Raw genomic sequence first — 24,695 nt, forward strand, 5'->3', positions numbered from 1 at the left:
CTGTTTTATAGACAAATGAGCAGGTAGATTTAAATGAAGTTTGATTGTTTTTTTAATATTTATACAATTATTGCTGTTTTTGTGATCAATACAATGATTTAGCCATCTGAGGAGTACAATATTCACCGAGCCCGAAGGGCAATAATTGATTCATTATATGATTCATCGATAAAATGCTTGTTAATTTGCATTTAATTAAGTCCTAACCAAATACAAGCAAAAAACCAAATTTAAAAATTTTAAAAAACCCTTTCCCAGTCGTATCACTTTGAAATTTTTTTTTTTAAATCAATTTTAGTTGCCATGAAAAAATAATTTAGAGTCAGTCTTTTTATAGGATAGATTTTGAAAGGAAGGAGTATTATTAGGGAGATCTGACTCCCAAAAATTTAAAAAAAAAAAAAAAAAAAAAAAAAAAAAACATGCTGTTCAGTAGAAGTGTTGGAGGGGCCCCTTTGCATCCCCTCTTACCACCCTACCCTAAAATATATATTTGCTTATGTTTTTTTCCATGAAAAAAAATCACAGTCGTTTAAATCCCTTTTCCCCAAAACAATTTGTATCAATTTGGAATTTCCCAATCTATTTTTAGATCAATATAGAGGAAATAAATCCTTGTATTGACCTGGAACGTGCAGGTCAATACAACGTAGTATTTTTCTAACATAGTTAGATCTCAACCAATCAGAGAGATGGAAATTATTCAATCATATAATAAAATCATTTATTTTGATCATGTAAAATAAGTTATTTTGACCAAAGTACCATGCATGTATATAATGAATAGACGTTTCTCTTCGTAAGACAGATCGACTTATTAATTTCCAAGACATTTCATTAATAAACAAGCAATTACCGAAATGTTCACTTTTTGTAGGCACTTTTTCATGAACAGGTTGTTATAAAATGACATCAAAAAAGAGAAAGGGAAAATCAGGTAGGGGACATCTATTGCCTATGCAATACTCTCAGAATGCTTGTTGGAATTGGCCCACAATAAAGGGGATAAAGGCCAAAAAACCCTATTTTTAAAAAAACAGGCATTCATAAAGAAGGTGTTTTATTTCTACTGTGAAAATTTTTGCAGCTATCTGCTACTCTTTTTGCATTGTCCATTTCATCTATTCATATTTTGTTGAGTCAATATTCAGAGTAATATAAAAAACTTTAGAATTTACAGGTACTTCCCCCAGTTGCTTTTATTGTTCGGGAAGTGCTATTTTTGGAGAGAGCAAATCGAAGGTAACTTTATACTCTTTCTTTGTGTGACAATTGCAAGCTGTAACCTGTAACTCTGTGTGGCCAAATATCAAAGACTCTTCTATTTCTAATTTTCTATCTCTAACACTTTGAAGCGGAACTTCCAGAATGCCCAGTTTCACACAACCCTTCTCGTCAACATTTTTAGGATCTTCCTCATTTGAAATGTACACGCCACATTCTAATGCTTTTTTTTCCCGGTTTTAGTGCATTGAATATGTAAGATTTCTTGTTCCAGGCTTTATCTTTTCTCCTTTCGCAACGAATCGGAAAAACACATCTCTCATTTTTTTTTCCTCCCCCATTTTAAAACAAGCTTTGATTTCATGTGAACTGTTTCATCAAATTTTGGCCGGTTTGAATTCCGTAAGTATATCTCGCCACTCTCTCCGAGATAAGATCTGGTTGATAAACCAAAATAAACAGCCCCTTTGAGTACAGCAAGGCCTGCTTGATTTGGTATAACTACTCTACAAATGTCTTCAAATTTCTCTTTCACAGCCTCGTGGACAATGTTACATTCTAAAAACCCCCCGACCATCAAAATTACTTTCAAATCCTTAATAGTTGGAATCAGATTTGATAGATGGTAAAAAGCCCAAGACACAGTAGGATCAAACATTTTTTTTTGAAAAAGGAATGTTTCATGTGCAATTTGCCAAGTACACATTTTAAATCATTTTTGAATTGCGATTTTTCAATCAATCCCTGAAAAATTATATCTGATTTTATCTTCTTTGTATCTTGATTTGTTTTTTTCCCAATTATTTCTGCAAGTGCAACCGGAAGACGAATATGAAAAGTGGGTCTTTTTTGTATTTTTCTCATTTTCCTGTGGCTTCTTTTTTTTACTTCGAAAGTTCTTTTCTTAATTTCAAAACTTTGCCAAAAGTCAAAGTAGTCTTCAACATACGGGGGTTTAAGTTTTGAAAGTCTCCAGAACATCTTCACCAAATAAATTTTTCAAAAATTTTTTAAATGCTTTGTCAATGCATGTTCCCCCAAAAATTTCCACCCCCCTGCTGGCACCAACTCTGCCAAAGTTCCGTCTGGCTTCAGCTGATGAACTGTGATATCAGCAGTTCCCCTTTTTGTTAATAAATAGAAATTTTATAAATACCAAAACCCTTTAATGTAGTTAGAATAGCTAAAAAAATTTAATTAAAGCTAAATACTGTTGCATTACAAAATTATAAATTTTTTTTCCCAGATATTTTTATAACAAATATCTCAATTTTAAAGAAATGTTTTAAGAAAATGTTTTCCAATTTCATAAAATGCCAAAAAAGATTGTAGACTGGGTTTATACAAAAGCATGTTATGTATTGAATTCTTAAACTATCTTGGTCTATTATAATGAAGTGATATCCTTTTAGTCTTGCTTGGTTTAAAGTTTTAATAAATTTGAGGTTTTTGAATCAGCTTCAAAATTTCCCAATACTATATTTTCTACTTAAAAAACTGAGTATAACTTATACAAGATTATACAATTTCTGATCGATTTGGTTATTTTTTTTTTAACAAACCACACAAACTTTTTTTGGTTTCAGAAATTCTAATAAAAGCACAACTTACCGCCAAGATCAAGGACCATATATTTAGCTTTACTTTCCCTTTTCCAGCCAAAAAAAATCTGCTGTTTTCTGTCGATTCTAAATGCATCAGTTGACAGTAAATTGACGCTGCTTCAGGTTTCCAGGGCAAATCCAACTGGTCCCTTTTAATACCAGCCTAATTTAAAAAAAATTGTGAGAAAAATGAGGAAAAACACAAGCGTGACAGGAAACTCCATATTTGTTTTTAATATTACTTAAAGGTTCTTTCTAAAATAAAAGATTTTACTAGGAATTTTTTAAAAAAAAAAAAAACAAATATTCGTCAATTTTGATATAGTTTTTTTCTTTAAATGTATCGTGCATGTATAGCATTAAAGCTTTTGCCTCAATAAAAATTATGTCGTCTGTCTAGGTAATTCAATTATTTGTATATCTCTTGGAGAATAATCTACTTAAAGATAGCAAAGATTCTCATCTACACATAAATTTTCAGCATGTTTTGTTAGTCATTAAGTTAACTATTTCAACATTATATTCATACAATTAATTTATTATTACATTCTCTGCCGCTTCTCGCATGAACATTTTGGCAGTGTCGCCCCAGATGGCAGGTACTGTCAGAACAAAGTCTATGTCCTCCATGAAAATTTCTCCTGTGATTTTATCTTGTAGTGCTTTCAGTAGATGGTCTTTCATGTACTTGATGCAATTAGTGAAATTTTATAGCATCTACAGTTTTTACCATTCTCGGTACCCCATTTTTTTTCCTGTGAACTCTCTGAAATGTTAATAAATAAATACGACATATCTATCAGTTGAGTTTTCCCTTTTTTTTCCGAGTGAATTGTGCAACAATTTATTCATTACAATGATTAGGGGTATTTATTAAAATTATTATTTACAATGAGTAAATACATGTAACCTGATTGTATATCATTTAATATTCTTGAATCATGTGTATTTATACTATCAATTATTTGAATAGAGCCTTTTTTTGATTACCCATGGGTGATATATGTACCATTTTAATTTTCACAAAAGTAATATACGAATTTAAGAATGTGTAATATTTTTGCTTATATATGTAAATATGCTACAGTTGTTAATAAAATCGGAAAATTATTTTTGTTTATTTGATAAGCCCTAACCATGGTACCTGATTCCCCTTTTTTGGAAGTCTAATTTTGTTTATTAATATGGCGCTTATCAGATGCTAAATATATTTAAAGGGCTTGACACCTAACAATGGTGCAGAGGCCCTAATACTTGGAGCCGTTGCCCCAATAGGTGCCCTAATGATGGAGCCGATTGCCCTTTAAAAGGGTGCCCTAATGATGGAGCCTAACGCCCTAACAGGTCCCTAACAAAGGACCTAACGCCCTAACTTGGTCCCCAAATCACGTTAGGTGTCAGACAGGGTATATAAAGGAGAAGAGTTAGTGAGTTGATATACATAGCTTGGATTTGATTTGTAAAACTACTCTTGGGTATTGTTAATACACTCGTTGAAACGAACTTTGTCGTTGTTCTTATGTTAGATCTATAAAGATCTCGAGTTCCTGAATTTATACACGGGATCCACAATATTTTGTGACGCGGGTAAAAACAAACACCCCATAAAAAGAAAAAAACGTTACAATTGGTGGCAGCGGTGGGATCCAAAGAAGTTATTCTACGTGTAACACCGGAACGGGACAGCACTTAGTTTGAAATGGAGACACCCATCGTAAAAAGGAGGAATTCCCCCTAGAAAGGTAGAACGATTCGACAGTCCAGCTCCCTGAATGACTCTGGAATAGAGGTCCATGCGGGGTGAAGAACAAGTTTTCAGCCCACAAGTCGAGTAATACCAGACAATCCTAACTTTTAGGAGTTCGGGCAAAACTCGCAGGGTCTTTCCGTTCAAAACGGTCAAGCCAAGGCCAAGCTTAAAAGAATCCTATTTATTTGGGTACTCTTTGCTTTAAAAGGATGTTCTTTGTTGGTGATGTCCTGGACCTATTTTTCCCGAAAGCAAGATCGTACAGAAATCGCATGAAAATGCAGTTATTTCTCTGGTATCTGTAACAAGTATGGTATTGCTTGTTATGGTAATCGGCGTAGCATGGAAGTATGGGGGAACAGGTCTGACAAATTTCCAGTAAGAAAACGGAAATTTCTTTGACACCTACTGATACACCCTATACTGGTGGTAGTGCGCCTAACGCCCCTACAGGTACCTATCAGGAACCTAAAATGTTTGGGCAATCTGGACGCACTACTCCTCATTTGGGTAATTTTCCTCGGGACTTGGGGACAATTTTGAATTTCCTATGGCTGGCGGGACATCTACAAACAGTCCTATGACACCAAATGCTGGTCAACGAACCAACGAATATCCAGTAAGGGGGGATTTTTTCGGGGCCAATGATAAAGTTGGGGTGGTTTCTACAATATTTCGAAAACATTTAGAATTAAACTCATTGGGGGCCCAAAAAATTTTTCCAAGTCTTACTTAACACCTTGCGAGGACAGGCCCAAAGCTATGCCTATGGAATGCCCCTTACTGTACAGAATCACTATGAGGAACTAAAAAAGAAAATGGAAACCCAAAATTCGGACATTCTGCGATGAAAGAAAAAAAATATTGCAGATGTCAAAATTTGGGGAAGACAACCTGGTAGTCCTTGCGAGATTTAGGACAGGTCATCGAAGATCTGTACCGAAGGGCCTATCCAGGAAATCCAGATTTAGTTGAAGAAAACACTATACAGTCCTTCTTAAAAAAAGTGTGGACAATCTGAAGATTTTTTGACTTGCAGTGAAACCAACCCAAACCCCGGAAATTCAAGAAGCAGTTATTAATGCAATGCAAGAAGAGTGCTTGCGGATTGGGGAAAAAGAACTGCCAAAGGAGACAAAACCAGGCTATAAGCCTGTGTATGAGATTGAAGATGGGGAATTGAATGATGAAATAGCAGCTGCGGATACTGCCAAACCTCCAAGCGCGGGTGACGGGGTTTAACAGTATCTTTTAAAAACATGAGAACCCCAAGTACATGTACCAGTACAGGACCAGGGAGGAGGGGACCCCTTACAACCCGTGGAACCCGAAAAAAGGAGGAAAACTTCGGGCAAATTAAGATTTTGCCATAGTTGTGTTGAAAAGATTTTGTAAGGAATTATATTAACTAAGATGACTGATGCCGCAGGTCAGGTGTCAGTCAACTTTATACGGCCCAAAACCTAGGGAAGAAAAGCCTATATCAGAAAAAAAAAGGGGAAAAGGAAAATGTTGAAGAAAAAAAAAAAGGCCAGGGAAATCCAAATGTGAAGCTACCAGTGTGATGAACTTTTGATTTAATCTAGTGACATTTTCATTTAATATAATTTTGTTGTTTTACCTTTTATCTTTTTGATTGTTTGGCTTTTGTGTATTGAGCATTTTTATTTGCGTAATGTGATTTTACGTATAATTCATGTTCATGTTTTAAATACCCTGATATTAATGACAATGGAAGTCATGTTTCAAAAGGAGGGACCAATGTAATATTTTTGTTTTATTGTAAATATGCTACAGTTGTTAATAAAAAAGGAAATTTTTTTTGTTTATTTGATAAGCCCTAACCATGGTACCTAAATTTCCCCCCCTTATCTTGGAAGTCTAATTAGTGTTAATTAATATGGCCCTTTTCAGATGCTAAATGTATCATGTGTCTTGACACCTAACAATGGTGCAGAGGCCCTAATACTTGGAGCCGATTGCCCTAATAAATGCCCTAATGATATGGAGCCGATTGCCCTAACAGGGTGCCCTAATGATGGAGCCTAACGCCCTAACAGGTGCCCTAACGATGGAGTCTAACGCCCTAACTAGGTGCCCTAAATCACGTTAGGTGTCAGACAGGGTTTTATAAAGGGGAGAGAGTTAGTGAGTTGATATACATAGCTTGGATTTGATTTGTAAAACTACTTTGGAATTTTTAATACACTCGTTGAAACGAACTTTGTCGTTGTTCTTATGTTGATCTTTTAAAGATCTCAAGTTCCTGAATTTATACACGGGATCCACAATATTTTGTGACGCGGGTAAAAACAAACACCCCATAGAGAGAAAAAAACGTTACAAATGCATTTACTAGACTTTTATGATAAAAGAGGTAACTTTAAATTTTCGTATATACGAGAGAGTATGATTAAGGCTAAATATGTGTTTATTAAAAATTTGAAATTTTATAAAACCCGTGTATTTTTTATTTTAAATATATATGCTATTAAGCAAATTTTACCTTCTGTAAGGTGGTCTTTAATATCATCTTAAATCGCTGAAAAAAGAAATATTCTTGACATTCCTCATCTTCTACCGAGGTTAAAGAGGCTAATTTCCCCAGCTTTTTAAATCCAAATGAATTAAATGATTCGTCCGGGTTAAGTAGTAGTGCACTGGGGGGGCCCTTTTCAAAATCTGTTCCCCACCTGGCCATTTATTCGTAATAACCCTGAGGCCATTTCTGTTGAAAAAAGTAGGCATATCCAGAATAGGCTGTTCCAAAGTCTATCGCCGCCACAAAAATTTAAGGATTTCGAAGGTTTATTTCTGACTGAAGCCTGAAGGGCAGACTTATCAGCCATTATTTCATGTCCTATATCATTATTTACATGCACTTTCGGTTTGTAAACTATGTGTATTGGTGTGTACTATATTTAGATCAGTGTCGGTTATCCCCCCTTTTAAACGTTTTAAACTAAGTCCCCCTGCTATTTAGAATATGGGCTATATTAGATATATTTTGTAAGAGTAAATTTAAGAATTGCCAAAATACAAATAAATCTATCATAGAGGCAGGGAAGTGTAAACCAAAGCCCTAAAAAAATTTTTTGACAAACCACCCAGAAGCACCTGAATTCTAGATATTTTAAGGGTTAAGTGAAACACTAATAATGGACTTAAGGGAATATTAACACTTCTTTTTATGGGTTTCAAAAATTATGTGACAGAAAATTTATAGGGGCATTCAACAAATAAGGCGTAAAACTAAATAGATGATTAAATATATACTATTTTTTCCAATTTTAAAAAAATTAAAAAAACATTTTTATCTTAAAGTCAATCTATATTACATTGTATAAGTGAATAATTAGTAAAAAGATTTTTGCTTAACAATTAACCTACAGAAATGATTTCATTTCCTTTGAATATTGTGTAATTTTTGAAATCAACAACGAAGACAGCGGATTGTATACATATATCATGTACAACTTTTTATAATTAAACCCAAAAAGAAACTTGTGTTATTTTAAAAGGTGCATGACAAAATCCTGGAGATTTATGTAATTCAAAAAAAAAAACCCTACATGTAATCATAAATAAATGGTTATTTTGTAAATTAATATCTTGCAGAAATACAAATTAAAAATGATTAAATACACAACAAAATGTATGGAGTGACAAAGTCAAATATTTTAACCATGTATATATCTTTTTTCAGATAACGGAAACCCTCTTATAAATATCACCTTATCTCTTGTATCACAGGTACCTTTATAACAAGTAAAGTTTGATATCACATATTCGCACCGTCCATTCTAAGCATAAGCTATTTGTAGAAAAAAAAACTTTTTCACATGCACAAACATTTATTTAAATGTTATACATTCAATTTGAGATCTGAGGTTAATTTTTGGCGGGATATTTGATTTTCTCTGACAGCAAATCAAAAGTGACGCTGTATTTTTTTTCTTCCCGTTACAGGCCTTTGCATGTAGCTCTGTATGTCCAAAAATCGGCTCCCCCGACTTTCCGTCCCTCTTTCAACGTCAATTTTCGGAACTTTCCCAAATTTCTCACAACCATCTTCGTCAACATATTTAGGATTTTCTTTGTTTGAGATGAAAATGCCACTTCAAGGTCACCATCGGCTGATTTCAATGCCCTGAAAATGTGACTTTTTTAAAGAACCCTGCTTTTAATCGGTCTCCCTTGGTAACGAACTTAAAGAATAATTTTTACACCGGGTTTTGGGAAAATTGGGGCATCCCGCTTTGCCTCTTTATGTTCCCCTTTTGGGTAAATTTTGGCCTTTGAATTCCGTAGGTGTTTTGCTACACGTTAGGGTTTATCCGGGTGATGTCCCAAAAAAAACAGCGCCTTTAAAAATAAAAGGGGGGCCCCGGTTTAAAATAAATCGACATTGACCTTTGATTTCAAACGTTTCACGAACTTGATTTTGAATAAGTGAACATTCCGAAAATCCACCTACTAACAAAATAATTTTCAAACCTTTGCCAACTCCTTTCACAAGCACCTTAAGTGATTGACAATTTCGTCTGTAGTTGCCTGAAAAATACTTTTCATAATTGTTGTAGGTATATGCAATTTCTTCTGCGCAAATTTGATTCCTTTTCCTTTCCATTTTGATTTTTCTATAATTTTATTTATATCTTTCTCTTTATTAATGTTTGGATTGTTAAAAACCCAAAAATTCCAATGGAACTTGTAAATGGATATTTTCTGTTCCTTTTTTAAAGTCAAATGATCTTTTCTTTAACCCCAAACCGTTCCAAAATCAAAAAAGTCTTTTGGCACTGTCTTTTTGAAATTTTGTCATTGCCTGTTTGCCAAATAAATCGTTAGAAAGGCCCAAAAACCTCATCAATGCGTGTTCCCCCCCAGAGTCCTCCGGAAGCAGGAGTTAGTTCTATTTTGTTCTAGTCTCCTGCATTTGGTGTATAGTTATATCTGCCGTGCCACCTGAAAATAAAACTATATATTACTGAAAAAATGGAAAATTTCAAAATGAAGGCTAAACCCAGTTTTTAACATTTTTTTAACTACTACATGTAGATGTAAAAGTGGAATATTCTAGTAAATAAGGACACCGAGTATACTTTTCCTGAGATGTGTATACATTAGAAAAATACAAAAAAGGATAAATAGACATCTTTTTTCCAGGGGTTGGGAAAACTTTTAAATTTTTTTTGGCAACCCCAAAATTTTTTTTTTTAAATTCTGGTGTATCTCACTCATGATTGATTCAAACGTGTACTACAGGTATATTTATTCAGTATACATGAACATGAATTTAGTAACATGCATAGCCTTTGAATTCCTGCTCTACACTAAAGGTACAATATTGATATTATCAAAATGTATAAAAATATTTGAAATGGATTGAAGATTTCAAAAGTAACACACTCATTCTTACAAATGTAAATAGAGAGAGATATATATTTATTTAGTAATTTACCTCCAAGATCAACAACCATATATTTTCCCTAGGGGTTTTTCAGTTACACGAAAGCTGGAATCGTTCTGAGGCTCCAGATCATCAGCTGGCAGTAGATAGAAGCGGCCTCAGGTTCCAAAGCAAAACTAATTTTTTTTTTACTTTGTTGCCACCTGGCGCGTAGTGTTTCACAAACACATCTTGTTTAATCATAGAACTTGCAAAATGATGATTTCAAACGAAACTATTAATATTCTTTTTTTTTTTCTTCAACTTGCTGGGCAAAAATTTGCAGTGTTTTCAAAATTGATTGTACGCAGAACAGGTTTTTATGGAATGAACTTGGAGATATCAACCCCATATGCAGTTTATATGGGTATGCTGTATAAATATGGGAAGAAGACAATTGAAAAGTATAAGCCATCGTATTTACCAAAACGTTTTGTGGTTAGAATATCAAATTATCAATGTCCTTTTTTCGTAAAATAACCAAAAATTAAACAAATTAATTGTGTAAGGATCTGTGATATCTTTCTTTTCAAGTTCACAGGGATATATCGAGTTATATAAATTGAAGTTTCTTTTGTAACTGTAAAGGAAGCGCTAAACACCAACAAAAAATGCTTTTTGGACTTGGAGAAAAATATAAAAGACTGCTTATTGAGGATATTTGATTCATTTTCAACTTAGGATACCTGCCTAAAGTCTGCAAGAAAAATGATCGAAGGCAATGGACTATGCATGGACAGAAACATTATTTACTTAAATCAGGAAAATCGGTGGAAATAAAGAATTCACTTACTTATTCGTGGTCTGTTTAATGACAATATTATTTGTAAAATGAATTTTGAACAAGGTTGTTTATATCCGTGTTAAAACAGCTTATTTCTCTGTAGCTTGCCCAAATTGAAATATTAATCGTATTCAGAGCATATTCTTGCTTATAAAATCAACTTTAAAACAAAACACAAACCATGTGCAAGTGGGTGGTAATACTTCTTGCAAGGGTATTGGACAAGCATGGTCATGCTTTTCTTCTTGGTTTTCTATTTAAAAGATTCTTCAGACTTACGTGGGACAATCGCCTATGGGAAGAAGCAGGGTTAAACAAACATAGGCTGCTAGGATACCAAGAGACAGAAACCACTGTGGGAGGAACAGTAGAATGTCTCTAAAAGGGGACCAACATCTGTCCTGTAACAATTAAAGAAGAATAATTAATTAGTATAACTGTCCTGTAACAATTAAAAAATAATTTTAAAATTAGTAGTACATGTAAGTCAGGTATAATCATAATGATGTTTCAATATGAAATGTAAGAACAACGCAATATGTAACAAACTGGTATCTTTACATTTTGTATTACAATTTGCGTTGAGACCAATATAGAAATTAGTAAAGCAAAAATGTAAAACGATCTCTTAGGTGTTTTTTCCCCATTTTGCGGAATTACGTGTCAAGGTTGGTGCAAAATGTAGAAATCTGAGCTTAGTACATTTTGCGTTGTTATAACATTTCAAGTTGTTATTGCATTTCGCATTGAAAGATAGTATATCATCTTTCATAAAGGAATATTACTCGAACATACCAAATTACAAGAAAATAAGGAAATCAATTAACAAATGTCGGATGTTGTGTAAGCCAACTGTTCTTCTGACGACTAATATATATTTCAGATTAAAAACTTCAACTACGTCAATCATAAATGAAATGAAATAAGGAAAAAAATATGCAGGAAATTTGGGGAAAAAAATATATTTCAGTTTTTTTTTTTTAATTGACTTTCATGTCCTTATTTTAATTTAAAATTTCGGAGAATTTTTTTTTATCAGAAAATTATTCACATTTGATACTCTTAGCGGAAATCTCATTTAAAAACGTGTTTTTGCACGTCAAACAAGCGCGTGAATCGGATCCGTTTGTTTTTATAGAGTAATATGGAGTAAGCGTAGCATGGGTTTAAAATGCACTTCTTGTCCTTAAGCTTGCAATTGGTTACTTTACTTCTTCAAAATGAAGAAGGGGGCTAAAAAGGGGGAAAATATTATAGTTGGTCTCATCTTTTGGTGCTGTGTGTCTTTTGGTTTACAAAATATTTAACCTTGCCCATAATTTTTTGAGCGCAAAACACTTTCACTTAAAAATGCCTTGAGCGTTTGACGAAGGAACAATTTAATTGTTATCTTATATATACCTTTAGAACCAGTCACGGTAGCCTAGTGGTAGGGCGTTTGCTTCGTGATCGGGAGGCCAGGGTTCAATTCTGGTTCGCCCCCCCCCCCCTCTTACGAGTCATTAAAACACGGTCGTCAACATTCATTATTATACATGTACTAGATATTCAGCTTTGGAAGAAAATTTTTGGTACTGGAGTTCGAACCTAGCCCCCCACCCCCCCCCCCCCACCCCCCACGAAATAGGATTTTCGTGTTTGGACAGTGGAATTTTTTTTGCTTTAAATTTACAATTTTTTTGTTGGTCTAGCCCCCCCCCCCCCCCCCCCACTTTCAATTTGCTTCCGACGCCAATGCTCACTGCTCAATTCCTCTGAGTGCCGAGTATAGGACTAAATTTGAAGGCCTTCACGAACCGTATATAATTGTTAAGTTTTAATTGAAATCATTATGCTTTGTAGATAAGAATGGTTTCAAAAATCATTTTTTTTTAAATTATTATGGTAATTTTGTACGTGACGTAAGTATTCCCATTTGATCAGAATAACTTGTAATCTGATCAATTTTGGATTTTTTTAGGGAGTGGTACTGATAGATCTTATCAGCCCCAGGAAAAAGAATGGGAACTTGTTTTCTAAATCATATCTGGTACTTATACATGTTTAGTATTTATTCGGAATAGCGTTTACCTACAGAAGCAAATCTAAATCAATCAGCAACAGAACAAGAAAGATAACTGGCGATGTTATCATACCTTGTACATGTATTTATCTATCATTTACCCACAGAAGCAAGTCTAAATCAACAAGATAACTTGTGATGTGATCACACCAGATATTTATACCGAATTCAGCAACAGAACAAGAAAGATAACTCGAGATGTGATCATACCTGGTATTTATCTGGTGTATCGTACCGACAGAAGCAGATCTCAATGAGCCCCAGAACAAGGTACGTGAGACTAAACCTCTGTAGTACACCGGGAATACGTATATTCTTCAAGTCCACGGCTGAAATAAAAACAGCATACCAGGGTAAAATGAAGGGAAACTTACACATTTTGTTATATGTGTATATGCAAAGTTGACATTCCTGCGTAAACAGTATATTTGCAAATTCAGTCTCGCCCCAAAAAAGCAGACAAAAGCAAAAATCAGACCATTCCTTATTTGGATTATAACCACACAAGGCTGAATAAAAACGGAACTTATGGAACGCCATCACTGCCTTATAGCATAAAACTATGCATTCATTATGTCAATCTATCATTACGTGATGTGAACATATCTTTACGTTATGTCAATTTCTTATGGGGTGATGTAAAAATATCTTTACATCATGTCAATGCTACATTACATGAAGTAAACACATTCTTCCATTATGTCAGCACTTTATAACTTGAAGTCGGAAGTTCATTATATGAAGTGAAAATATGTTCACATTGTGTTAAAACTTCATTAGGTGAAATGAATGTTTCTTTATATTATTTCATTTCTTTAATATGTGATGTCAAAATTGCATTACGTCAAGTAAATTGTGTTTTATAATTAAACTTATCATTACATGAAGTCAAAAGTCCATTCCTTTTTGAGAATGTATATGTCTATTATATCAAAGCATTATTACGTGATATGGATTTATCTTTATTTTACGGCGAGAGCATCATGATGTGAGGTGAACACATCTTACCTTTATGTCAGTGCTTTACGTGGTGTTAAAAGTGTATAACATAATGTGAAAATATCTTAATATTATATCAACACTTTATTACATTATGTCAAAACTCCATTCCGTGATGTGGATATATAATTACGTTATGTCAACTCTTTCTTATGTGATTTAAAAAATATCTTTATCATTGGCGTCGGAAGCAAATTGAAAGTGGGGGGGCTAAGTGTAAGAAAATTTTTTTGTACCTCCAAAAAAACCTGACAAGCAAAAAAAAAAAAGGAAATATCTATTTCCCAAACACGAAAATCCTACGAACTCCAGTACCAAAAATTTTCTTCCAAAGCTGAATATCTAGTACATGTATAATAATGAATGTTGACGACCGTGTTTTAATGACTCGTAAGAGGGGGGGGGGGGGTCCCGATTAAGTAGGACGAATTACAGACACATAATATCAGCCCCCTCTTTTCCCAGACATTACCTTATTAGAAAATGTAATGTTCATTGAAAGTACAGCCCCCAACCCCAATTGTTGTTGAAGTATTGTCCACTATAGGTAATGTAGTATAACTGAAAAAATATAGGACTGATCGAAGTCGGACCTCCTCTCCGAAATAGGATTTTCGGGCTTGGACAATTTTTTGGGCTTGTCGAGTTTTTTTTGGGGGTAAATAATTTTTTTTCATTCTGGCTGACATCCTCTTTCAAATAAATGCTATGTCACGGAATTAGTTACAGTAATTTTTTCAACCATTCCAAGACCAGAATTCTGTTACAAAAATCTACCAGTCCCTCTTCTAAATCAATTGAATATGCTTTAATAAGCATGCATGGGCACATATTTGTGGCACATATGGGAAGCTTGAAAAAAGAAGGGGGACGGTATAGAGTTGGTGACCAAAGGGGGAAAGCGGAAAAACTCCCCGGCAAGCTTTATAGTTTTATAGAAAAAAGTTTCAATTTAATTCAGCTAAACTTAATGTGAAAGTAATGCAATGTCCTACATTGTAAAACTAATAAATTTATTACTTTTATGTATATTTTGGTGACTAAAGATGGTAGGGCGGGATTTCTGCCCCCTCCCCAACCCGCCAGTGCACGTGTGTTATACGATATATCTGTTTACACTTTAAAAAAGGAGAGTTAAAGACTGATAAAAAATACAGTGTTCTGAGTAAGATCAGAAGTTTAAGATTTTTATTTAAAAAAAAAAGCAATTCAGAAAAAAAAATGCTGCACGACTCATATTTGATTTATTTAATTATCAGATAAAAGTAAACGCCATTGAATTTCGGCGCGTGACTTTAATTCACAGTCGCAGTGTTAAGGCTTTGCATGTTTCAAGATTGTCAATCATTTTTCGCTTAAAGTTTTCATTTAAAGATGCAATTCCCAAATCGCTGAGAATTTAATTTATGACAGTTTTCTCTTCCGCCATTTTTTAGTGCTTTCGGAAAGCGGAAAATACGTTATGCTCATATAAAGGCCGAGGATACCCGTGTTCGCATAACGTAATAGTGAATCGATATAATGTAGAAGAGTGCGCACAGTATGACATGAGCTTTTCACATCAGATATGAGATGAAATAGCCTAAGATACATGTATGCTGACAAGAGGCTGAGCATTTTTGACACAATGTAAAGACACAATGACATAACGTAATAACGATTTGTCAAAAAGTAAGGGCAAATTCACATCATGAAATTGATTCACGTCGTCATGTAGCATATTGAAGGCATAATGTAGTAAAAGAATTGACCACATGTGACAATTTTTTCAGATAATGTAATGAAATTCTGACAACGTATTATAGCGAATTGATATTGAGTTAAAGATACATTCACATCATGTAATGAACTACTTAGACCAAATAGTAGAGAGTGCACATAATGTAATAATGAGTTGAAAATATATAAAAACATTTTTACACCACGTAAAATTGTTTTGACTTAATGGCATAAAGAGCTGATATAATGCAATGGAAGATTGGCACAATGTAATTAAAGTACGAGTTAATGCCATAAAGACTAAACATAATGCAATTGAAAGTTGACATAACGCAATGGTAGTGTGTGTAATTGTCATAAGGAGTTGACATAATGTAATGAAAGGTTGACACAATGCAATAGTAGTGTGGACTAATGTCATAAAGAGTTGACATGATATAATGGAAGGTTGACATAATGCAATAGTATTGTGGGTTAATGTCATAAAAAGTTGACATAATATAATGGAAGGTTGACATAATGCAATAGTATTGTGGGTTAATGTCATAAAGAGTTGACATAATATAATGGAAGGTTGACACAATACAATAGTAGTGTGAGTAAATTTCATAAAGAGTTGACATAATGTAATGTAAGGTTGACATAATGCAATAAAAGTGTGAGTAAATGTCATAAAGTGTTGACATAATGTAATGGAAGGATGACGCAATGCAATCGTTGTGTTCTGCTATAAGGCAGTGACGGCGTTCCATAACTTACACTGAAAGGGTTTTAAAAACACAACGTAGTGAATACTATACTCTATGAAAATGATGTTTGCTGTTACGAGAAATACGCTTTGAAATTATTGCATTAATTTCGTGTTTCTGCTAACGATTTTCGCATCCACATTCAGAATAATTCAAGATGAATAAAATAAATGTATTTAAGCTTGGATCGTACACTAGTGCTGTACATGTTAAAACCATGAACATAGATACAGCTCTGATTTAATTTTATACTGTACTATACAGTGTATGTGACACGAATGCAGCTCGACGCCATTTCGTCTTCCTTTGTTACATGAACACATGAGATTAAATTATTCATTTAAAAGAAAATTCATAATTTTGATTTAATTTGTAACATGGATGAATAATTTTACTTACATAAATTTATAGACACACAGTTAATTCAAATGAAAACCATTCAATTTTTTTTTACCGATATCTAATCTCAATATCATGCATGCCATTCGAAGTCCAATATCTGGTAGAATAAAAACGATTATTTTATATACATACTCGTAAAACAAAGTTATAAATTGTTATCAAAATTTATTATCAAATTTTTATGAGAAACAAACGATTTTGTCTGTAATACTATTTACACGGTGCAGCTTGGGGGGGAATTTTCCGGACACGGTGCGACACGGAGGACATTAACTGAGATTTTTCTAGACACGGTGCGGCACGGTGTGCCTACCTGTATATTTCAAATCCACACACACCGTGCTACACCGTGTACACGGTGTAACACAGAGCGTTTCACACGGTGTTTTTTCCACCGAGCGTTGCGGAAAACTCGTGGCCTGTACTGTACTACTTAAGAAAAATGCTCATAAACTTTAATTACTATTTTAAAACAATTTAATCAACCATTGCGATTGTTTAATTTTCTAATTAGAATGCCTTTGAGAGCTGAACAGAAAATTATATAATTTGAATAAAAAAGGAGTACGTGAAATAAATGACATATTGGCTTTTATTTATATATTGTGCAAATCAATTAGCCCCTGAAGTTCCTAATCTTGATCTGAAAGTGTTCACCATCTTGATCTTAGCCAAGATCGAATTAAGGTAGCTTTTTAAGTCCGAGTTTTAAAGTTGACCACTTTATCATGAATTTTGCAATATCATAGGAACCTCTATTTATAGCACCTTTCAATCCGCTACTTCGTTGGAATAGTCCAATGGTTAAGACACATATTAAAATAAATCTTAGAATTTAAATATTAAGCGAAGGACATGGAATTATTTTCTCGACTCTAAATCGGTTGTATGATCAAATAATAAACTGTCTGTTATTGAAAAACAATTACATGAAATCATTTTTACCACTAAGCAATTAAACGGGCTAAGATAATAGATTAAACTAGATTTACTGTGAGCACTGAGCTCAAGAAATGATACTCTCCACCTCCAATATGATTATGACGATAAAGTCCATGTGTTGCTATGGGAGACTCGAAATAAGTCTCAAATTAAAAAGTAAAATAAGAGGTGTATAATGGAATTATGTAATAAAGAATCTGTGAAGGTCTCATTAAATTTCATTCAATGGTATAAGAAGAGTTGCAGATAAGAGATGGGTACCCCCAAAGCGTTGCAGACGGACGGACACACAGATGGACATCCCATAGACATTATACCCTTCCACTTTTCAAGCTGGGAGGTACAACTAGAGTCAGTCACAATAATGATAAACGTAATATATTTTTCCATATATTCAAATAAACATGATATGTAATACAAATGAAAGGAAATACTAGTATTCCAGAAAGCATATAAATTGTTATAAAATACAATTATCATTTTCCTGAGCATGAATACAATAGAAAGACATAGAAAAAATTAACATGTTCAATTACATACACTATTTTTTCTTCGTTGTTTACATATTTTGAGCAATTAATACACAGTGGTTATGGTGATCTGGCATTTGAAAAATGCAGCAAAGTCAAACATTGATCTAATTTACAGATAATGAAAAAAGTGATAACATAATCCTTACTGAACTTTATGATAAAAATAAAAATTATCAATCTACATACATGTATCTCGTATGAATGCATGGTTAATAGTAAAAGGTTTGAATCTTTCCCTCTAGTTTCTAAATGTTACAATTTCTTTTCAACGTCAAAGATTGTTTACAGATTTTTCTTCTGTATTACCTTTTACTGCTTGGGATTTTAATTTTTGGTGAGAGAAGATCAAAAACGATTTCGTGTTCTTTGCCTGTAGCAAAGTTGCAAGCTGTGACTCTTATTTCTGTCTCCCCAAAAATGATGGATTCCTCAATCTCCATATTAGTCCTAAGTTCTGAATTCGTCAATGGAACTTCAAGAGTCCCTAGCCTATAACAGTCTTCCTCGTCAACGTACTCTGGATTCTTTTTGTTGGAAATGAAGACCCCACACTCGAGTATTTTTTCGCCTTGTTTGAGAGTTTTGAAAATGTAAGATTTCTTCAGACCAGGCTCTATGGGATCACCCTTGGTAATGAATTTCAAAAATACATCTCGACATCTGTCTTCGCCATTTATCTTATGCTTTTTATGTAGAGAATGTCTTGTTTTGTCAAATTTTGGCCACGTTTGAATTCCATACGTATATCTCGCTACTCGACGTGAAATCAAATCTTTGTGGTGACCGAAAAAGACTGCCCCCTTCAAAACAGCGAGACCTGCTTGATAGGGGATCACCAAACGCTTATTTCCAAAATGTTTTGCTAGTTTTTCTTGAACCAGCTCGCACTCAGAAAATCCACCAACCATTAAAATGACATCTACACCCGGACCCACTTCCTCTCTGAACATTTTAGACAAATGATCAACGAGTTTCTCGATCGTTGGTGTAAAAAATTTCTGGTAACTCTCAATCGGCAACTCGAGTTTTCCCTGCAAACTTGTAATGTCTTCATTTTTATGTGTTGATTCCTTTATAAGCGCTTTCATTATTGCATCATGCATTCCTTTCTTGTTTGTTTGCTCTTTAAATATTTCAGTCAAAGCTATAGGTATTAAAAGATGTACCAAATGTGAAATCTTTGAAATAACTTGTTCTCTCTTTTTGATTTCAAAATTTTGCCAAAATTCTATATAGTCTAAGACATACTCCAAATCGTATTTAAAGGTCTTCATAACAGTTTTTCCAAAAATGTCCTCAAGAAAGTTTTTGTAGGCCTCATCAACACAAGTTCCGCCCCAGTCTCCACCACTTGCCGGTACCACCTCTGCCAGAGTTCCGTTTTCTTGAAGCTGATGTACAGTTATGTCAGCGGTGCCACCTAAATTTTAAAGCATTTTTATTATGACAAAACCATTACATACAGGTAATATTTGGAAAGGTACGTAAGTTGGATATTCAAGATAAAGTGGTTAAAAAATGATATTTCGGTAAACTTTAAATAAAAAATACCACAGAATAGGAAAAGAAGTAAATGGTTACGTGACAACAAATTGTTATGATAAACGTAATGACTACAACTTAATTTTCAATCGACAATTTTATATCTATATAGCATATACTATTATCACTTGCATATCAGGGATGATATCTCTCTCAATTTATTCAATACGGAAGAATATGCTCGATGTACAAATGATTTCTAAAATGAAGTAGGTTATTGACAAAAAGTTGATGAAACAAGAATCTCAAAAGCCTCGTTTAAAGTCATTTTTTCGTAAACATTGAAGATTTTTCATACTAATTGATGGGTAATTATCAGGCACGTAGCATACCCCTCATGTTTAAGGTTAATGCAGCAAAATTGGTACTGAAAGAGGTAAGAACCTAACAGCCCTCATCCCCATCCCCACCCCCCGAAATAGGATTTTCGAGTTTGGGGAAACTTTCCCTTTTTCTGTTATACTGATTATTTACACACTGAATTGTCGACGAGTTTTTTTTCCCTTACTCCGTATTTCCATACATATCATAAGGATCCAACACGACAGGTGTGACCGTCGACAAAGGCTTACTCCTCCATTTCGTCTTATCCCATTTCTGATGTTTAAGAGTCCGCTTGCTTTGCTCCTGATTTGTATTTTTGCTGGGATTTTTAAGCTTAAATACTGTACATTATCTCAATACGCAGTATTTCTTTCAGGGAATTCAAAAAAAGTAATGACAGAAGCCTGACTGACCAGTTCTTGATTAAAGCTGAGAGTATCATGCTATTTTTGGAGGAAGATGTTGTAAAACCTTAAGGTTAAAAATTCACGTTATGTGATTTATTGTAAATCGCAAAAATAAAAAAGTATTTAATGGTTGTATAAGGGCCAATCGGTTAGCTACCTTATCGGGCGACAAGCTCCTTGCTTAACTTTATCATTACTTTACAGTTTTTTAGTATCTATACTATAATAAAATCAGATACAACAAAGAAGTGGATAATTTACAGAAGAACAACGAATTATTATGTACATAAAAATTTATGAAATAAAAGATAAAAATAACAATATTCTAGATTACAAGATCACTTTTTCGCCTCATACTACATATTACCAGGTATATTACATATAATAAATATCTTTGCCGAGGGAAAACTTATTCTTTACTTCTTAATATCGAACAGCTGTAGTATTTTATACATGGATGGATTAAAAAAAACAATTTCTTAATTTGTAAAAACAATCTTCATATAGAGGATATACTAATAACAAATAGTATTCATCCTCAACACATACGTACAACCATGAAAAACATTTAATGTACGCTATGATTGTCCTATTATATCCCCGTTTTTTTTTTTAATAATAAAGTTGTAAGGATAATTTTAATCTGCATATACATTAATTTTTGAAACAATGGAATTTTTTTTTCTTAAATGATTCTTTTATTACCTCCAAGATCCACAACCATGTATTTTAAGCCCATCTCCGTGTCCAGTTGCCTTTTCCCTTTTGCTTCTCAACAGCGTCAAAATGCATGAGGTGACAATAAATAGATGCTGCCTCTGGTTCTAATGCAATCTGCAATTGTTTGTCTGGTAATCCAGCCTGCAAACCATTGAAAAGCATTCATTATTTGTATTCTATTCATTTTTATGAAAGAAATGTACATGTCTCGAATGTGTCCATTTAAGGAAAACAATACTGCATGCAATGTAGCCTAACAGGGAATAAACAGACTTACTTTTACAGCCGCCTCTCTCATGAACATTTTTGCTGAGTCGTCCCATATTGCTGGCACGGTGAGTATAAAGTTAATGTCATCCAAAGTTATCTCCTCGACAAGGAATCTTTTTTCTATTTCTTTCATGAGATGGTCTTTCAGATATTTGATGGAAAGGGTGAATATTGGCATAGCTTCCATTTCCCGATCGTTCTCGTCCTTACACATTGTTTCTCGATGAACTCTCTAGTCAATGAAATTGCAATTATTAGTCTGATCTAGAATGTAAAGAGTGTATAAGAAATACAAACTTTAAAAAAAATTGTAGAGTATTCCCTCAAAATTAAAAAAAAAAATATCAAGCTGTGCATTAAGCAGATAAATATTGTTACAGTCCTTGAAAATTGTGGGAAATAAAGTTATCAGTTTAGGCGTACATGTATGTACATGTATTTCGACAGTGCATCAGTTTTCCTACATCTACACATCTCTCTCTTTCTCTCGATCTATCTCTCTGAGGTTTTAATTGTCCTGGAGGATACTTTGGACCACAACAGGAGGTAAAGCTATGTTGAGAAAAAATTATTTCCTCGAGACCAGAAAAAATCGAAACTTTGTTAAATACTTCCTGACATACATGCAGTATAGGGTGAAGTTTATTCAAATCATGTCGTCTGGGGATAAAATGAGGCAAGCACAATAGGTTATGAAAGATTTATACTGGAATATTTATTTAGGAATATATACAAATCAATCTTCAAAAACATCTTATGGTCATTTTGCCAGACAGGATAATAAATAAATAAGATTAATTTTTAGGACTACAATTTATATTCTCACTGACCATCGATTCATAAGCATGATTTGGGTTAAGGCTAGTCCACAAAAAGAGATCAAAACACACTTAAATATTTGTACAGGGAAATTTTAGTTTAGTACAGATTTGATTTCAATTTAAGGCTATCGTGGTCAGAAAAGGGGTGAAAATTTTCATCTAAATATGTAGAATTTTTTTTAGTTCGAGAGTAGCAGTCTTTTGATATTGAACAATAGAGTTCAAATCACTGAGCTCAAACCCATTTTTAACTAATAGAAAAATTATAAACTGGGACATTAAAAAAATCGATCCTTTTTAGTTTTACAAAGAGTGTGTGATTTTTTTTTATTGAAATTTATTAAGAGGTTTTGCATATCGTTTTTGTCAGCTTTTAGATTGAGTACTCCCTCCAAGAACACCCCCTCCTCCAGAGATCTTACATCGGAAAAAATGACTCTTGGGAACTGTTACACAGAATAGAATCCCCCGGAAATTTGACACTTATGTCGATTTTTTTGGGGAAAATCCTACATTATACTCTAAGAGCCAATTTAATTTTCCGATTGCAAATCCTGCTATAGAGTTAGTTTTCGGGGGGGGGGGGTGTCTAAAATACTTGAACCACACATATTTCTATCTGTTCGTATTACTTAGTTTTAGACCATGAGCCCCATCCTGGTTCCTGTGTACACAATCATTTGTAAGCAAGATACCTACAAACCTGGGTGAGAGTTGTTTTCAACATCATCTTGAATCGATGAAAAAAATAATACTCCTTGCAAGTGCGACCTTCTTCGTCACCATCTGTTGCAATTTCAGAATAAGTTTTCTCCGCTTCAAAACCAAAGGAATTAAAAGACTTGTCTGGATTCAATAGAGAGAGCAGTTGGTGCTTTAAAGGACGATAACTGGCCACCTTCCCATTTATTCATATGCACTTTCGCCCAGTCCGATTTGAATGAATAAGCATAACCCGAATACGTTGTCCCAAAGTCAAATGCAGCCACTAAAGTTCGGGACGATGATGATTTTCTTTCCTGTGCCATTTTTATGACTTTACACTTTGTTACTTTCGTTTTGCAATTTAAATGACTGCCCGTTTGTGACACTATCATTCTAACACCCATGCAACAATCAAGATGTGGCATAGCAAAACTGTATACTTTTCATCGCAATCACCATGATAATTGACCTTGGGAATTATGACCTATGTAACCTCGTTGTACATTGTTGTATATATCTGACTTTGTGAAGAGAACTACATTTACTACTTCTAGAGATTTAATTTTATTAAAATTCAGAAAACATCAGAGCTCAAAATTCTGAAATCAGAATCACTATAGAGTGTTACAATGTTTGGACCTTCTCTGTTTTACCTGGTAAGTACAAATTAATGGTAGTGAGAACCAGACTGGACAACCCGTTACCTAACGGGAGTTTTAAAACTTGCTCTGACAGAAGATGTCTTCTTTGTAAGCACAGCACTGACACAGACAGTTTTCTGTTACAAGCCACAGCTACAAAATACTAGGGAATTTGTCCTGTCATACTGACAACTGCATTTATCTCATCAGCTGCAAAGTTTGCTCCAAACAGTATATTGGTGAAACAGGAGATCTCCGCATGAGAGTCAATAACCACCGTTCGACCATTAGGACCAAAATACTAATGTGTGTTTGGGAAACATTTCAACCTTGAGGGTCACAAATGGGAGGACATGACAGCAGTGGTGATTGACCATAACCCAAGATGGACAGACACTCAGAGAAAAAGCAAAGAAAAGTTCTGGATGCACAGATTGAAGTCATTCCGCCCTAATGGTATTAACAAACTGAATGACTTCACCAGAATGAACGTAAACTAGACCCAATTTTTGATGATTCTATTAAAGATTATTCTCTCAATTTAGTGTAAACTCTACAGTTAATTTGCGTTACCAACTCTGGATCAACCCACATAACTATGTATTGCTTACGCCTTTATTAATTATTTTTTCCCGATTATTAGTCCTAAAACATTTCCAAATTTATATTAGATCATTATTCATATGTTAAAATATCCCTGCTACATTATTTTTCTTTGACTACATTAAATTTCTTCATAACAGCGTTCAAACCCTCAAGCCCTGAAGAGTAAAGGAGTTTTTGGGATAAACATAAAGTTAATTTTTTTTTTCACATTAACAATATTCGCCAGATCTTTCGCCTTTTGACTTGTTTCACATTTTCCAAACTTTAAAATAAAAAAAACCTAGCGGAAGGAAGAAACGAGTCCAGGAAATCATAAAAAATTTACGGACGTGTTTCAATTAAAAGAGAATATTAAGTAGTCATAAAGACTACATCATTGAAAAGCGTCTATATTGCTTCTTTCCGAGCACCAAGGTCAATATTTATTGAACAGCCCTCG

The 24,695-nt window shown here is 33.9% G+C and overlaps 2 pseudogenes; both read right to left on the bottom strand.

The window, feature by feature from the left end:
• Positions 1 to 1,199: 1,199 nt before the first annotated feature.
• On the bottom strand, positions 1,200 to 7,427 carry LOC134246613 (heat shock 70 kDa protein 12A-like; annotated as a pseudogene).
• Positions 7,428 to 18,224: 10,797 nt separating this feature from the next.
• LOC134246614 (heat shock 70 kDa protein 12A-like) lies at positions 18,225 to 23,355 on the bottom strand (annotated as a pseudogene).
• Positions 23,356 to 24,695: the final 1,340 nt, after the last annotated feature.

This window comes from Saccostrea cucullata, unplaced genomic scaffold (genome assembly GCF_032062105.1).
Source record: "Saccostrea cucullata isolate Sc308-1 unplaced genomic scaffold, CSIRO_AGI_Scuc_v1 ctg2066, whole genome shotgun sequence".
Taxonomy (NCBI): Eukaryota; Metazoa; Mollusca; class Bivalvia; order Ostreida; family Ostreidae; genus Saccostrea; species Saccostrea cuccullata.